Source organism: Stegodyphus dumicola, chromosome 10 (assembly GCF_044657685.1).
Source record: "Stegodyphus dumicola isolate Sdum_Otavi_A_Nest chromosome 10, ASM4465768v1".
Taxonomy (NCBI): Eukaryota; Metazoa; Arthropoda; class Arachnida; order Araneae; family Eresidae; genus Stegodyphus; species Stegodyphus dumicola.
In genome coordinates, this window is record NC_140777.1 from 148,735,031 (window position 1) to 148,751,005 (window position 15,975).

General features: G+C 31.5%; 1 long non-coding RNA gene across 1 annotated transcript; it reads right to left on the reverse strand.

Annotated features, from left to right (window-relative positions):
• Window positions 1-1,557: 1,557 nt before the first annotated feature.
• LOC118195195 (uncharacterized) lies at window positions 1,558-3,115 on the reverse strand. The gene is made up of 3 exons (XR_004759209.2): window positions 2,959-3,115; window positions 2,806-2,873; window positions 1,558-1,767 (listed from the first exon to the last, which is right to left on the reverse strand). It is a non-coding gene; the product is annotated as an uncharacterized LOC118195195 (long non-coding RNA).
• Window positions 3,116-15,975: the final 12,860 nt, after the last annotated feature.

Sequence of the window (15,975 nt, forward strand, 5' to 3'; positions counted from 1 at the left end):
CCCTTGTCTTTTGCAGTTACATTATTCCAGTTTTCACACAAAAGTGAAATCTACTGAACTCTACAAATATTATGTTCGAAGTATTCAATCTCGCTGTTCCTGTGAACCATATTTTTAAGCTATTTCGCAATGCATCAACATATAAAAATGCAGTAATCTCTTACGCGTTAGGGTCTTTAAGGTTACATCGGAACAGGAAACTTGAAAAATCAGCTATACGCTCACGGGAACCCGAACTCCGGAACTTTCGATTGCTAGACGGACGTGATTTCCAATTGCACCACGTTCACGTGCAGTAAGAAAGGAGAATAATCCGTTACAAAGCAGCAATATAATCAAATTCATTCAGAATAAAGCATCAGAAATTAATTTTTAGCAAATTAATAGAAATATGAAGTATGATAACATAGAAATGGTTATCACGGTAATAATTAGAAATTTCTTACAAACCAGAGAGCTAATTAACCTTATTTTTTAATTCTTAATAAGAGATTCTGAAACTTTATTCGAATAAAACATTGTTTCTTTTTGAAGATTCCTAGAGATGTCTTTAGTATCTACACTAGATGAATTGGAAGAAATTTACACTTTATTGAAATAAAGAATAACTCTCATAAACTAAACAGCTGTAAGCAGCTCAAGTAAAATACAAGTAAAATAAAATAAAAAATTTCAAGAATATTTTGCTCGTATATAGCAAAATATTCTTGAAATGCAAGCCTATTGCAGATTTAGCAAACTCACACAGAAAAAAGTCTCCTAATTTTGAATTGAGCAACTAAAATCACTAAATTAACTCAACCTCTGTTTCAAATGCAGCCCCATATATCGAATTGTCTTGCATTTCTGGAAGTTTCGGAAAAAATGCTTTTAAAACTTCGAAACTGCATTATTCGCAAACTTCTAAATTGTTGCCAAACTAGCGTCGTATGTTGTCAATTTGGCAGTAAAAATTATCGTTAAATTTATCTGGTAGGAGAGTTTCTGCGTATATCTTAGTTTCTAACTGAGCTGTCTTCACAATTTAAGCATCTCTCGATTCAAAGTTACAAAATCAATACTGTTATGCACGAAATATACACTTCTAATACGCGTCCACAAGTTAGATTTAAAAATTCTCGCTTTTTAAATAATGTACCAGATATACAAATTGTACAGTCTCTTAACACTAAATTCCTCATGACACCGAAGCGCTAAAATACACTTTATTTTTCACTACCCGAATTTCTTCCCTTTACACTCAGAACCATTCGCTTGTTTTTACAGCTGACATCGGCCAACATATCCCATGCCATTAATTAATGAATCGAAACTCAGAAACTCTACATTTGCTTTATCAGTTATAACTATATCTCGTAGCATTGCAATCCTTTAACAACATTCAGTCACTCTATCTGAAATTCATCCCATACAAAATTAAAACACACTAAAAATTCAAAAACATATGATTCAAATTTAGCATTTAAAAAATATGTTATGCAACAAGGTATCATAATCAATGAAAATTCACAAATATGAAATTTAAGTGTAAAAAAATAATTTCGAATTATTCACTTACCATCCAGATATTTTTATTCTGGCATGGGCAAAATATATATTTGTGAGTCATTGCTTTCAAAGATACCAATAAGCCTACCTTGACAAAATTCTTCTTATCAGTATCTTAGTATATATCGATTTTTCTTCCCAAAGTTCTTTCTGTGATCTGTTGTTATTCAACTACGTTTTCTTCATTATGCCCATCGAGAACTTGACGGAGAATAAGATCTATAATTGTTTTAAAAAGAGTCGTTGTAACACACAACCGTTAACTATCATCGACGAGTAATTCAAAAAGAGAATTAAATTTATAATTAGCCAAAATCGCATACTTATTTAAGCCTGGATAATAAATAAAACTATTGATTTCGAGGACAAGCACAAGTCTCTGTCTTTCAAAAGCAAAAAGAATTTTGCAGGTTATTTACAAAACACGTCAAAAAGGCTATATTTCCTTAATTTTAATTTTTACACGTGATGTGACTTTCTCTCTGTTTGACAGAATTCAGGTATTTACTTTTTCACTTATCATTCCCAAATGATTCACATTCTTGTACTAATTTAATAATCTGTGGACCGAATGTTGATCACATATCTTACTTACTACCACTGATAGGGCTTTTCTAAAAGAAAACAAATGTTTTATCGAGCGGTACTCGATAAAACATTTTTTGCTAAAACATCTGCATGAATGTACATCTGCATTTTTCTCGCATTGTGAAAAACAACGATACCTATAGGCATCAAATTTTGAATAATGTATTCCTTCATCCGAATTTGGGCACCTGGATGCCCGAATCTTGAATTTATAATGTTTCATTATCTATTTTATACTTTTTAAACGTTAACGATTTTTTTATTAAGAAAGTCAACGATTTCAAAGCGAGCAGTGGCAACACACTGCACAAAATAAAATATTTTTAGCTTTGCGGTTTAATCTTGTATAAAAATGTTACTAGTGCCATAGTAAATGTAATAAGTCAATAAATGTAATAATTTACTCAATGAACAAAATTCTGGTGTAACAGTTTTCATAATACTATACATATTGTGCATGGAAAATGTGGGTATAATGAGTATCTTTCTCTTTCTATAAATAAATAAATAAATAAATATATATATGTAACTACTAAAAGCAGTAACATAAAGTACAGGCAAATTATTTGCGTTGTGAAAGAAAAATTAAATATTTATTATGTAAATTTAAGATCTGGAGCAAGCGGCAGATAAAAAATTTAGTACAGAAGAAGCTAAGTTACAACATACCTTGTTTTAAAATACCTTGGATTGTAGGTCCATACAAAACTTCGAAAATATAAATTGAGCACAAATGGCTGTAAGATTACAAAATTCCTATTAAAATATTATAAATAAAAATTTAGGTATTCCGGTCTACACCGGAGACACAATAATACCAACCATTTTCTCACAAAATCTTTATCGTCAGTACAAGTGTTGTTCAGAGGCCAATATTTACAGCAAAGAAGCCATCGTAGGACAACACACTTTATTTACATGAATAATGAATAAAAATATCACACAGGAAATAATATTGAGCATCACACAGCAAATAACATATCAGCATCTCCCTACGCTCGAAGCTCGAATAACGGATGTGTCGGTAGAAGAGACAACTGCGCCATCATAATTAATACGCATGCGCATAAGAAAAAACGTTCGCTCTCCTCTACCCAACAACAAGTAACGCGTATTATGGTAAATATAATAACCCGGCTGTCACCGGTAAAAATTAAGAGCACCATGTTATTCAACATAAACTTAAGTCAATTAGCATAATTAAACACCTCAGTGTTCATCACCTAGCAGCTATAGAGATTTGAGTAAAAAATACATTTTTCCAAAGTTACAGGGAAGCTAAACGGGTTGAGGTGAAAGAGGTTGTGACAAATCATAAAGGGAAACACAATTCTTCCATCCTTCCGCTTAGTTTCCAGTAGACAACATCACATATAAACGAAGGGAAAAAAGGAAGAAGTAATTAAATTTAAGTTTTATGTAGTGCCAGAGGTGAAGCTCTTCCCTCCTTTGTCCATCTGGGCAATCCCGAAGTTTTAGCTCATCTATTTCAGTCGTCTGAGAGGTACTTTGTTCAGCACATAAACAATAACAATTAAATAACAAGAGTCAAACCAAACAACTACAAACAAAACACAATAATAAAACCAATTAAAACTTAATTAAGGTTTTCAAGCAAAAATTAAAAAGTTAAAACCAAACTTCAGCTTTGAAGAATAATAAGGTAAATATTACCAAATTTAAAGTAAACAATTACAGCTGAAAAAATCAACTTAAAGCAAATACTCTAAATCTGCACGGTTAATAAAATTAACATTAATAAAATTAAATGACTGATAATCCAAAGTATTACATATCATTAAAAATTCACGATCAAATGAAGCGAAGATTTCGTCCGACACAATTAACTCGCTTAAAGGCTTTAAAATCACTCGCTTTACACAGCATACAATAATATTCAAATGGGGCACTAAATCTTGACATAAATTTTATACAATTCTGTGAATGACAAATTTTTCAAAACTTTTTGAAACAATCACTGACTAAAGTGAAGTATCGCGGATTACCCGTCTGGGTACGTACCAAATTTCGCGATGTTTTTATTGGATATGAATGTTAGTCTACTAAACGTATTTTCATTGTTAGATAATAATAATATTTTCGCATCTTCCCCCTCCTAACCCGAACTAGTGGAACTGTGTCTCTCTTAGTCATACTATCTACGTTTTTTGATTGCGATTTGTTGTTATTAAAATATGGAAGCAGAATTCTTTTTTTTTCCATTACAACTGGAGTGGCTGTTGAAATCTCAATTATTCTTGGGCGGCGCAGTGATCATGGCCAGTGGACAATGCCGATTTCAGATGGTTTTTTTGAGAAAGGTAAATGCTTAATATAGAAGTTGTCCGCGATCGCGAGTTTGTGCAATTACCTGAAGCTTTTTTTTTTTTTTTTTTTAGAGAACGTAGATCGTTGTATATATAAAAGCAACAGACCAAAACATATTGCAAAATTATTTCTCGAAGACAGCGAGTGTTTTTATTTTTATTGTATCAATAATACTTAATTAACATCCAAAATTTGTTGTTTTATGTTGATTATGTTTGTCGACTTATAATAAATATCGATAGTTTTGGTGATCATTTTGAAAGATTTCGCCAAATTCGCCAGCTTGTGCTCGAAAAGTAACTTTCACCGAAAAACCTTTGCTACGTTGGCTGGAGCTCTTTTAAAGTATGTGCTTTAGTTTTAACGTAACCACATACAGTTAGTCACAAAAGTCTGCGTACAGACTGAATTTTAAATTAAAAAAACACTTAAAGCATAGAAACATGTATTTTAATCATTGCATTTTTTTTCTTCTATTAGCTAAAATTGTAAGCTTAAATAAAAAGTAAATAATATCAGTGTAATACTGTCTACATTTTTTCAAAAATGTATTTTGTCAAAAAAACTCAAAAATTCCCTCCAATAAGTCTGCGTGCACTTAAAAAAAAGCAAAATATAAATTTTTTACATTACTTCAATACTTTGTAGGATATCCTTTATTCTTCAAAACAGCTTGCAGACGTCTGGGCATTGACTGAACTAGTTTTTCAGTGTCATCCGACGTAAATTTCGCCCATTCTTCCTGCAATTTACTAATTAGCTCATTTCCCGACGTAATATTGTGTTTTCGAATTCGTTTCTCCAATTTTGCCCACAAATGTTTGATTGGATTGAGGTCTGGTGACTGTGGAGGAGTACGCAACTGTTTTGGAGTGTGATAGAGGAGATATTTCTTCACACTTTTAGCTGTATGTTTCGGGTCGTTGTCTTGTTGGAAAATAAAGATATTAGAAAGGTTTAAATTTCGGGCACTATCTCAAAGATGTTTCTTTATAATATCCAGATAAACATACTTATCCATGACTTTATCATTAATGTGAAAATTTCCAACTCCTTTCGACGACATACACCCCCATACCATCACACCGCCAGCTCCATGTTTGACAGTTGGATTTAAATATCTCAGATTCAGTTCTGTTCCTGGTTTTCTCCATACAATAGGGTGGCCATTAACTTTAAATATTGTAAATTTACTTTCATCTGACTAAATTACATAGTTTTAGAAGTCCTGCGAAGAGTTTAAATATGCTTTGGCCAAAGCAATTCTTTTCTTTCTATTTGTCCCGGAAATGTATGGCTTAGACCTAGGTTTGCGTCAATGATAATCGGCCTTTCGCAGCACTTTTCTTACAGTTTCAGGAGAAATTTCCCTGTTTCTAGTTAACAAAATGTCTTTTGCAATGTTTGCAGCAGAAAGTTTAGGATTTTGTTTAATTTGTAAAAAAATTTTCTTTCTTCTCTCTGCGTTAGCTTCTTCGGTCTCCAACATCTCGGTTTTACAGCAAGACTACCAGTGTCAAGATAGTTTTGAATAACTCTTTGCACAGTAGAAAATGTTTTTCCAATGGTTTTACCAATATGACGAAGAGTTTTACATTCATCTCTCAATTTGATAATTAGTTGTCTCGTAACTAAAGGAATTCCTTTATTGGTTGTCATTTTCGTCAAAGAAAATAGAAATAACAACTTCCAATTAACGTGAAATTTGCTTCGGAAGTCAAGGACCTTGAAAGTGTAACCTTTTTTGCATTCTCAAGTTTGAAGTTTAAAAGTTAGATAAGAAATCCCCCGCCTCCTTCGCGTTGTACGCAAATTTTATTGACTTTGATTTCTGTCCACTTACCTTTTAAAAATTAGTGTGCATAAATTATTAGATATGAAAATATTACAGTTAAATAATTTCAAAGTCCCTTATTGAAACTAAATATTTAAAAAATAAAACTTTAAGAAACTACTCTTTCGCACCTTAAAATTTGGATTTGATATTACTTTTCTTGATGTACGCAGACTTTATTGACTAACTGTAAGTCTTCGCCAGACATATAATAATTCAATTACTCGCTTTGTTTCCAAGTATACACAAAGAAATGTCCGATTTTAATTCATTGGACATATTTTTATTTTTGAAAACCTTTGTTGAGGATCAGGGAAAAAATGATCAAATGACTTTGCCATAAAAAATGTACCGTTAAGGTTATTAATGTTTTAACATTGTTAATTAAATATTCTAACCTGTGCTTTAAGAATTTTTTTCTTAACTTTAACATAAAGTATTTTGAAACGACCTTTTTCAAAGTGTTTTTTTTAAATTGTGATCGTTGGGTTTTCTTCGTTTTCCATTTTTTTCTTCAGTTCTGATAATTCATATCTTTTTTTATTATTATTTCCCTTTTTTTCTTTCAAACGTATATTGACTTCATTTTTAATTTCATTATCACTTTTGAAAACATACTTACTCAGTGTAAATTTCCTTTAGATCAACACGTTTTACGCCTTACGAAAAAATGATTAAGCCTAATTCCTGAGCGATCAATTTTAACTCATCTTTTTAATTTCGCAGTTACAGACATGTCTAAGATTAAAACGAGACCTAAATCAAAACTAAATTGCTCCTACCAACCACAAAACAGATCTACGCGAATTCACAATTAATAATGCAAAGAAATGTGTACAATGTGTAAACATTTCCGCATACATTTATAACAATAAATGTATAAATGTGCATAAATGTAAGATAATTTCCCATAACGCGAATACAGTTTCAAACAACAGCTACATATACTCAAAATAATAAAGTTCCTTCTCTAAAAGAACGACCATGCACTTAAACCTTTTTTTTTTTTTTTTTTTTTTTTTTTTTTTTTTTAACTTGTACGTTAAGTTTCTGGAAATTCATTTTCTATTGTATTTTTAAATCCGTTCTACAGGATTAGTACGTACGTTTGCGGGATGCTTCAAAACTTTTCTCACTTCCATTAATTAATCTCTTCGTCTGGAAAGCTGTCTCACAAGACAGAACATTTATGATCAATGTTCATCTATTGACCTCTTCTCCTCTCTTCTGTCTATGTCACCTTCATCTGAGATATCATTTATCTGCTATCATCTCCACTTCGTTGAGCCTGCCTGTAGTGCGGAAGATTGGGAAAGACTTATAAGTGCTGTATTGCTAAGCTCTAGGGATTCTGTTTGTCTTCCTAATTATTTGACAAATGGAGCGAAATTGTCTACGGCACCACGCATTAGCTGCACATAGAAATACTGTTTCATAAGATATTGTTTAAAAGCTTCCAATGCATTTATCAAATTTGTAACTATCTCTAAACACTGAAATCCTTCGAATAAGATAAGAAAGATTGAACAATGAAAGTGCTTTTCTAATATCTCAAAGAGAGTATTTATTTGCAGTGACTACTTAAGAGATATCCAATCCTCGATGCAAGGTAAATATTTTTAATCAATGCAAAAGTGTAAGATATTTTATACTTAAAACCAGATATTCAAAAAGTTGCTCGAATCAAATATTCGAAACTTCTAGAAAATTAGGAATGATTATTAATAACGAATTATTTTAATGGATTACACCCGTAGCCTATCGTAAGTAATACGTCACTTGAAATTTATTCTGTCATCTTTAAACATCGTTGTTTTGTGCAAGATTAATATGAAATTTCACTTAAATTTATTCTGTCAATTTGAAACACCGTTGTTTGATGCAAGATGGAGATGAGTGTCTCCCAAGCAGAACAAATTCTCATGATTGAGTATTACTTTGCAAAGCATAAATTTTATTGCGGATGCCATCTTTCTGGCACTTATTGATGGTAATTGAAATATTTTATTCCTCGGTTCATCCATTTTGTACGAACTCAGAAGAGACCGGGCAACCATTTCGTTTCTTTTGGGGGCAGGTTGTTTCCAATTTCTTGGAACCATTTTCACTAGAGGAAAATCATTATCTTCTTAGTTTCACGGATATTTCGGAACGTTTCTTTAAACGTTTGAATAACTTTTACGTAAAAATGCATAATTTAAGACAGGATTTTCTGATGAGGGATAGTAACAACTTAACTGACTCTACGCTCCACCGAAAATTGCTCGTCTATAATCAATATTGGAAGTATTTATGAGTAGCTAAATTATAACCTTATTACCAGCATTTCTTTAATTTTCTTCTTCGGCATTCTAATCATATGTGCATCTCTTCAAATAACACAAAAATGGTGTCTCTCACGAACATATCTCGTTCTTTTTTTTTTTTTTCAAAATAAAACATTTTACGTTTTCCTTTTTAAAAATAATTTTTAAAATTGCATATACAAGTTAAATATATTCAAGAAGTAACATAAATGGTGTGACTTTCATTTACGTATATATAGGCAAATATGATTACATTTTTTGTGTGTTAAATGTTACATTATATGTTCATTTGTTGTTTTTTACTTACAATTGTTCTCACAAAATACCGCCCAGACGTAAGAGTGGTTAGTGTTCTAACTGCCGTGCCGAAGGGCCCCGGGTTCGAATCTGAGAGAAAGCATGGATGTAATTTGTGCGTTCGCTCATAGAAGGCAACGGTGGCATACCTATTGGGTGCTTCCATAATAAAGTGACCACCGCTTCCGGTCTTAGGAGTGAACAATGCCTATAAACACCTAGAGCCTGCCATTAGAAAGAAAAATACTCACCAAAATAATAAAAATGACGTTTAAATGTCAAGATTAAGTGCTGCTGAATGTCAAGATTAAGTACCTTTTCTTTCCTTTCTACTCTATTCCAAATGTTTCGGTGAAGAATCCTTTTCCTACACATTTAATTCTAATTTTGTCATCACAGTCCTTTAATAAAAATAACCTGATGTCTACACCACATGAATGCCTTGTACGGAATATTAAATTATACGCATTTTTTTTTTTTTTTGCATTTCATTTAAACTTATTTGTTTGAATTAAATCTACTTCTTCGAAAGCGCATAAACCACAGTAGAACGAATGCACTCTCCACTATATTTGTTTACCATAGCGACACTCGTCACTCTGGCGGTAGATTTACTAAAGAGCGTTATATTTCGTTCATATTATAACTCAAATTGTACAAAATTTATGTCATTTAAAGAATTATCTAAACGTTGCCGCAAGTTATATTTAAATACTATAATAAATCTATAACGGCGTATAAAAGAAATTAAGCCAACAAAACAAAAAAGAAATAGTTTTCACAGACGATTGAGTATTTCTCATTCAAATAATTCAGTTCTCATTCGCGAGAAGGCAAAAATACATAAAAACTCAAAATATCTATATTAAAAATAACGAACTAAACCTTAAACACTTATTTTCTCGAATAAATTAACCATGATTTAATTCGTAGCTATAAAAGAAGGCGTTAGTTTTGTTGTTGCGAAGCTTAGTCTCTCTAGATTGGCAACAAATCTACTATTCTGCTCTTTCTAATGTAAGCAAATATGTCCGCCTGGTTATTTAAAAATTAGGCTTAACTGCACTTAAACAGCTTTCAAATTGTTGATAATTGTACAAATATTGCTTTCAGATTTACTAAAGGCACAAAACCCTTAACCGGAAGATAATAACAACATAATTCAATCATTTTTATAGCAAGAAATGCACAATTTACAAACATATAAGAGTAAAGAAACTGAGATCACTGATCCGGGTAGCAGAGTTGATATATATATAAATTTATATACATCTGGTGCGGCCGATTTCAACCAAAATACGAAGTGCACATCTACATGTTATAGCAGTCCTCTATACAAAATTTCAACGTTCTGAGGCTACTCGTTTTTGAGTTATGCGAGACGTACGTACAGACGCCACGAAAAATTCTCTTCAGAATTCATTTTAAAGAAATTTTATAATTTTTGGAAGAAAAGAGTCGTTTATTCTGTCCTTACGTACAGATGTCACGCAAAAACATCGTTAAATTGCATTCGATAGCGGTCAAAATGGATATTTTCGTTGAAATATGCTGCCTGAGAATTTTCGCGATTACAATACTTCCTTTTTACTTCGTACAAGGAAGTAAAATATCTTAGTTGGAAAACTAGATATTTAAATACTATAGTCTACAGGGTCGTAAAAAGTAAAAAGAATGAAAAAGATCCAAAGAACTAAATTTAAAATGCTTAGAATCTTTTTCTGATTTCTAAGGCTAGTCGCATACTAATGATGTGGATGACTGATAAGGAATTCTTATAATTCATTCATTTCCCAATTTAGCTGAGTAATTGCTTTCGGTACTTAAGATCAGAAAATATGAGAAACCTTTAATTTATTTAAGTGATTGCTAGATAAATTCTCATTTCGATTTGAAAGGCAATTTTACATTTTACTAATGGCATATCTGGATGAAAAACCGAATGCAATAACGTACAAGGAAATTCATTTTGCTCTGAAATGTGAAACAATTTATATTGATTAACTGAAAAGTATGAGATGATTTTTAAGTAACAATATCATCATAAAAGAAACTAAATTAAATTAAGAATGTTTTTCATGTCGTAAAATTAAAATACAGATCTTGCTTTTTCCTGGTATCAACATAAAAGTTGCCATCTCAGTTTTACAAAATTGAAACGTAGCTAAAGATGAAAGCCGAAGAAAATATGTTTAAAAATAATTCAAAAAACAAAATCCAAAAGCATTCATAGAAAGTAAAATGATATTTTAATAATCCTATTATCGAACGTCTTAAAGATTGTTTGTTTGAACTTGTTAAAAGTTTTTTGCATAGATAAATTCCATGAAGGTATTGGCAAAATTTTGACACGAAAACACAGATGCGTTGATCGTGAGGTTTTTAAATTTATTGGTTGATGTTTCTTTAGTGCTTAAAATTAAATTATTTTTTTTATCTTATTCTCTTAATAAATAATCTTATATTCAGTTTACGATTACAAATATTTTCTTTCTGAGATTAATAAAGAAGGTATTTTCTAGAAATTTATTCTGTTTCAAACTTTTAAAGCCACTAATTTATTCGAATCTTTGAAATATGCTTGAGAATATTTTATTCATTTTGTGGTATTTAAAATATATAGTGGTTAACGTTATTATCGTTCAAAACGCTGTTTTCATCTTTACTTTTATTCGTTTAATAAATTAAATTATTATTTTTCATACTACTATAATGGTAACTAATTTAATAAGGTATATAAACATTTCTTTTAAGACATTTCTTCTTTTTAATATAAACATTACTTCACGTTCGATTCATGAAGATAAGGAACTTCAAAAGTAACGCACGCTGAAAACTTTACAAATAACGCTGAGGCAAAGTGAGATACTTAATTATTGGCGCTGCTGTCGTTTCTGTAACGGAGTATTTGCATTTTCAAATTTTACCTGCGTTTAATGCAAATACTCACTGTAGTCCAGAACAAAGCCACATTTCCTCTATCGACAACTTTCAGGACTGAAAAATGTCGATAGAGAAATGAGCATATCTAAAATGAACCTATCTTTAAAATTTCCGATACACAGTTCCGCGTGCTGGAGATAAAAAGGTTTTCCCACCCCGTAGTGTGCTGCCATTGCTCGCTTTAAAATCTTTGAGTTTGTTAATCAAAAATTCCTTAAAGTTTTTTTAAATATGAAATCGATAATAAAACAAATTCCAAATTTCAAATTTGGTCTTCCACACGCCCATATTCCTCTAAGGTTTACACCATTCAAAATTCGATCGCTCTATGAACCTTTGTTTTATCACAAGACGAGAAATATACATATATTTATGCAAATTTTTCATTATTTAATTTCTTCAAATATAATGCAGGACTCATTTGGTGCCAACAGTTTGAAAAGTTAAACGGACATTTATAGTGATTCAACGCAAAATGAAAACAATAGTCCTTCAGGGACAAAGCCCCTTTGGACTAAAAAAAAAGAACCTTGCATATCTTCGGAGCTTTATACATCTTTTCTATTAAGAAGATACTAAACACAAAGTTTAATTACCTACAGGAAATTTTCAGTTAATATTGATTTCAAAAGTAAAGTAAGTTCGCGAAGTTTGGATTATAATACGATGAAAATCTTGGCAACAATTTATTTAAGAGATTGAATCTTTCAGTATCCAGCAAAATCTCCAAAGAGTAGTTACAAAACTCTAGCTATCAAAAATCGATTATATGCGTCGGTTTAGCCAAATTGCGCTGTAAATAAATTTTATTTCTTTACTGGTTCAAAAATATCTCTTTGTTTTAAGATTATATAGATTACAGATGAAGCATAAATATCAAGTTGTGGAATTTTGGTTTTCTCTTGATCAAATAAACCTGTGATGTATAGTAAATTTTGACGAAATCGAAAATGTAATACAAAAAATTATCTTATTTTGTAAAATGTATCGTAATTAACAAACTGAATTTTAGTACAAATGTAAAACAAACCGCTGTCCAAGCTCTGTGTAAATATATTCCATGCAACTTCAGTTAAGTGTTGTTATCGTAAAAAATAATGTTATATGTTGACAGTACTTGTATTAGCTAAACTTTCAGTTTCTTACTTTTATTATGCTTTTATTTTTACTGTAGAATTTGAGAACAGGATACTCAGTGATCGTTCGTTCGCAATCATCATATATATTATTTCTACAGTAAATTTATTTTTCTCTCTGCCGATTGTGGTTTGGTTACTTTGTAGAGTCATTAGGATTTTTTTTGGAAGCCAGAGAGATGAAAAATATGCAACCGCCTTCGCCGGGAATCGAACCACGGACCTCTGGAATACCGGCCCAGCGTGCTGAAACACTACACCACGAAGGCTCGCCAGGGAAGTAGGAGAAATACCTTATAACTTGATTATGGGAAAGCTTACTTGGGTTTCCGTGCCTAAGGAAAGAAATACCTTCTTGGAGCACTTTCCAAGAAACACTGGCTCGCATCTGCACTGCACATGGAGAAAACCATGAAAACGCCCATGTAACCAGCCTGTTCGCATGGAATCGAACCAAGACCAGTGTCCATCGACCAGCGCTTGGCGTCTGGTGGTTATATCAATGCAATGAATGTGGTGAATCTTCGTCAAAAGAACATTAAAACAAAGAGAATAAAATAAAATTGCAAGCAGAAAGGAAATGAAAGATAAATTTAAATAATTTTTCTATTTTCATCTCGGGAAAGGGCCCACTATCGGCGATCAGCAAAAATGTCGCTGAATAGTGGTAGTTATGTCCGGGGTTACATTTCTCGGTGAACGGGCTGGCTGGACGTCTTCGTTGTTTTTCTCACGTGCAACGCATATGCGAGGCATTTTCTCTTAGAAAGCCCTCTACTTAGGCTAATATCCTTCGAGTGCTTTGTCATCATTATATGAAACAAACCAACCATCTCGAGAAGAGATCTTTTGCGACTAGTTCTATGGCAGCCACATTAGGAGGGGGATATAAAACAAGGAAACGGCTTTTGATTCGAGCGTTTGTAGTCTGAATCAGCAGTATTCCCATATATAATGTTTAAATTATTATTGTTTTAAACTTAAAATGAAAATCATAGTTTGTCAGTATAAACCTAAGAAAAGCAAAGAGTATTTCTGAGCTATGAATTATTTATTAAACACGATGTTACTTTTTTCTAGCAGTTTATAAGAATAAATCCAGTATTAAAAAATCATCTAAAGGATCATTCTTGAAATTTATCGAACCTCATATTGATAGATTTAACATGCTGTGACGCCCAAACAGTTAATGAAGAAATGTATTTAATATTGAAGTGCTATAATAAAAAACCTCTGTGAAATGCTGATGTTGCATTAGTAAATATCAAAAAATGTATAACCGTATTTAAAAATTATTAGAGAATAACATGTTATTGAGTAATTTGAAGAATTTATTAATTTTGCTTTGAATTTTTAAAGTAATAAATATACTCAAAGGCAAATATTGTGAATAATGTTCTGCAGCATAATTTGATAACTTGTTTCATTTTGAATAATTTCGATTTTAAATTTTTAATCATTATAATATAATTTCTAATTAACTAATCATATTTAATATTCATAAATAAACAGTATTAATAACTTCTTTGTTGACGGAAATGGAAATTGCAATTAAATAAACGAGAGCCTACAGAGGTTCGTTTACGATATAAGCTGTAAAAACTGAAGATTTCTTGGAATCAAAACTTGACGATCCAGATTCTTTTACTGTTTTTGTCAATCAGTTAATGAATAAAAGTAACAAGATAATTCTGTTAGATAAGGAAATATTTTTTTAACTTGGATAAAGATTGTACTCATGAAAAATTAAATGGTGAGACAGAAAGTCAAAAACACTAGAATGACGTATTCGCTCGTTAAAGACAACTCTAGAACGACATGTACAGTATATTTAAAATAAAAAAGAAACGAGTAGTGGAAAAGAAAATAAAACACAGAGGAAAAATTTTAAATCACCTAAAAATGAGTTACAAAATGTTGATGGGAATTCGAAGGATTGGCTTTCATTTTGGGGATTGTTTAAAAAAAATTCATGAGGACTCAGATACTTCGAGGGTATATAAATTCTAATGTCTCTCGCCACTGTGTGAAGGTTCACTAGCCAGAGGAATAGTCGAATCATTTCCCATGACCACTGAAATCTATGAATAAGTCATCGAATGTTTATATTCGCGGTTCGGTCGAGTAGATGTCTTGATACGGATATATGTAAGAAAATTGATGAGTCTGGTTTTAAAAAATCCTTTAAAATAGGATCGAAAGATTTCAACTCGTGAAGTTACATGATCGTATAGAAACGCAACTTAGATCTTTGAGAGTGCTAGTAGTTGGAACCGATAAACATGAGTATGGGCTATATCCCCATTTAAATGAAGTCCGCCTATCGATCTGCTATGCGTACAAGAAAGACATTTTAATTCCATGACTCTCACATATGAAGATAAGATGTTTAATAAATTAGAAGTACTAATGAAATTCTTATGCAAGAAAATCGAAGGGGAAGAAAACTCAATTTGGCTACTAGTCGATTTGATCTTTAAACAAAAAATACAAAGGCTTAACGAATGATAATCAGTACGTCTTTTGTGACAAACTACATCATCCTGTTGCTAAGTGTAAATATTCTAAGGAATTAATTATCTTACGATGAATGGAAGCAAATTTTGATGAAAAAGAGGTTATGTTTCCGTTGTCTAAAATCTAGTCATATTTTAGCTTATGTAAGTACACATTTTAACTCTAGTGATATTTGGAATAATATAAGCAACTATTTGATTTGTCGAAAACCTCATTATATAATTTAATAAGTGCTTCTCGAAAAACGATCTACCCCAGACACATCTAAGATAAGATCTCATGAAGATACCGTACAACACGGTGGATTCCTAGCCATCGTCACCATAAGTCTTAATGCACTATCGTTATATATATGAGATGGGATGGAAAGAAGCTGAAAATACGCACAGTACTTGATTCCGCTTATCAAAGATTTTACGTCTCGAAAGTTATAACCGAGAAAATAAGTCATCAATTTACTAGAAGACTCTATGAAACA